Consider the following 2616-nt stretch of genomic DNA (forward strand, 5'->3'; position numbering starts at 1 on the left):
TATATATATGATTATTTATCACAAAAGAAAAATTTATTACTATTTATTCACACATATACCATAGAAATTTTCGGGGTTTTACATTCTTCCCCCCTTAAAAGAATTTCGTCCTCGAAATTCGGAAATCATACGAACTTTGCAATATGAACTCTTAGGTAACCTTATAGAGATATTTACACTTAACGATCTAAAATGATAATATTCTCGCTCAAATCCTAATCTAGTGGAACTAGTACATCGGGCGAAAAAAATCCAAACAAGGAACCCCTCATACATATACCATGTGTTCCAAGTGATTAAAAATCAACCGAAAGTATTCTCATTATAGCGTTAAATGTAAACATAACCAAAGATATGCACATAGATTAAGACATGAAATCAAAACAAGAATTTATTTACCTCCTCAACCAAGTGTGGGTAATCACGACGCATGTCCTCCTCGCGCTCCCAAGAAATCTCCTCGATGCCTCCTCGGTTCCACTGAACTTTTACCAAGGGAATTACCTTGTTTCTAAGCCTTTTGTCCTCTCTGGCAAGAATGCGAACCGGAATCTCAATAGTAGTCAAATCATCCTGAAGCTCAATCTCCGGTGCATCCAACACTCGTTGCTGCTCCTCATCATGCAAGTGCTTCTTAAGCATAGAAATATGGAATACGTTGTGTATACTAGACATAGATGCGGGAAGGTCTAGTCTGTATGACACAACTCCAATGCGCTCGAGAATCTGAAAAGGTCCAATATATCTCGGTGAAAGCTTCCCTCGCCGCCCGAATCGCTGCACGCCTTTCATAGGCGATACCTTAAGCATGACTAGATCCCCAATCTGAAACTCTAGGGGTCTCCGCCTCTTATCTGCATAGCTCTTCTGTCGACTCTGAGCGGCTAAGATTCGCTCTCTGATCAAGGCTACCTTCTCAGTAGTCTGCCTCACTAGCTCTGGCCCAAGCATCAAGCTGTCCTCCGGCTCTGCCCAACATATCGGTGATCTACAAGGTCTCCCATACAATGCTTCATACGGGGCCATACCGATCGTCGCTTGATAACTATTGTTATAAGCGAACTCTACCAGTGGAATATGATCCTCCCAACTGCCTTGGAAGTCAATGACACATGCCCGCAACATGTCCTCCAGTACCTGATTCACCCTCTCCGTCTGGCCATCCGTCTGGGGGTGAAATACACTGCTATAAGATAGTGTGCTGCCGAAAGAGTCCTGGAAACTCCTCCAAAAATGTGAAGTGAACACAGATCCTCGATCCGACACGATTGTGTCCGGGACTCCGTGGAGTCGAACTATCTCCCGAATGAAGATCCTCGCATAAGACTCAGCTGTATAAGTGGTCCTCACCGGGATGAAATGGGCTGACTTCGTCAACCGGTCCACTATCACCCAAACTGAATCATTCCCCTTCTTCGACTTCGGCAACCCCACAATAAAATCCATGGAAATATCTGCCCACTTCCACTCTGGAATGGGTAAAGGCTGAAGTGTCCCTGCCGATCTCTGATGTTCTGCCTTCACCTGCTGACAGGTAAAACATCTAGCTACATACTCTGCAATCTCTCTCCGCATACCACTCCACCAGAAATGTCTCTTCAGGTCCTTGTACATCTTGGTAGTCCCTGGATGTACTGTGTACCGAGTACGGTGTGCCTCATCAAATAACTCTCTCTTCAGCTCTGCACTGGCTGGCATAACCAATCTACCCTTCATCCGTAGACCTCCATCTGCTCCAATGATCCAATCAGCCTTAGGCTCCTTGGAGATCTCCTCCTTTCGGATTTGAATCCAAGAGTCTCCCAACTGAGCTCTGACAACTCTGTCACTCCAAGATGGCTGCACTGTCACGGCTCCCAAAAATGCATCGGTACCTCCAACCTCGGGTCTAAAATTAAACTGGCTAAGAGTGGTAAGATCCATGTACAATGAACACCTCAAAGCCGCAACTCGATGTCGACGCTTCCTACTCAAAGCGTCTGCTACAACGTTCGCCTTCCCCGGATGATACTGAATCGCGAATTCGTAGTCCTTGATAAACTCAATCCATCTCCTCTGTCTCTGGTTGAGTTCCTTCTGGGAAAAGAGATACTTCAGACTCTGATGATCTGTGAATAACTCAAACTGTACTCCATAAAGGTAGTGCCTCCATGACTTCAATGCAAATACCACTGCCGCCAACTCCAAGTCATGAGTGGGATAGTTCTGTTCATGCACCCTCAAATGCCGTGAGATATAAGCTACTACCCTCTGAGTCTGCATCAATACCCCCCCTAAGCCGGCCAATGACGCATCGGTATACACGACAAAGGTCCTATCGCTGCTCGGAATGGTCAAAACCGGCGCCGTGGTCAGCTTGGCTTTCAAGATATCAAAAGCCTCCTGGCACTCCTTACTCCATATGAACTGTACACCCTTCTTCGTAAGGTGTGTAATCGGTGTCGAAATCTTCGAGAAGTCCTGAATGAACTTCCTGTAGTAACCAGCCAAACCCAAAAAGCTGCGAATCTCTGTCACCGTCTTCGGTGGCTCCCAATCAAGAACTGCCGTGACCTTAGCCGGGTCCACTGCTATCCCCTCTCTACTGATAACATGGCCAAGAAATCTGACTTCTGA

Source organism: Asparagus officinalis, chromosome 6, assembly GCF_001876935.1.
Source record: "Asparagus officinalis chromosome 6, Aspof.V1, whole genome shotgun sequence".
Taxonomy (NCBI): domain Eukaryota; kingdom Viridiplantae; phylum Streptophyta; class Magnoliopsida; order Asparagales; family Asparagaceae; genus Asparagus; species Asparagus officinalis.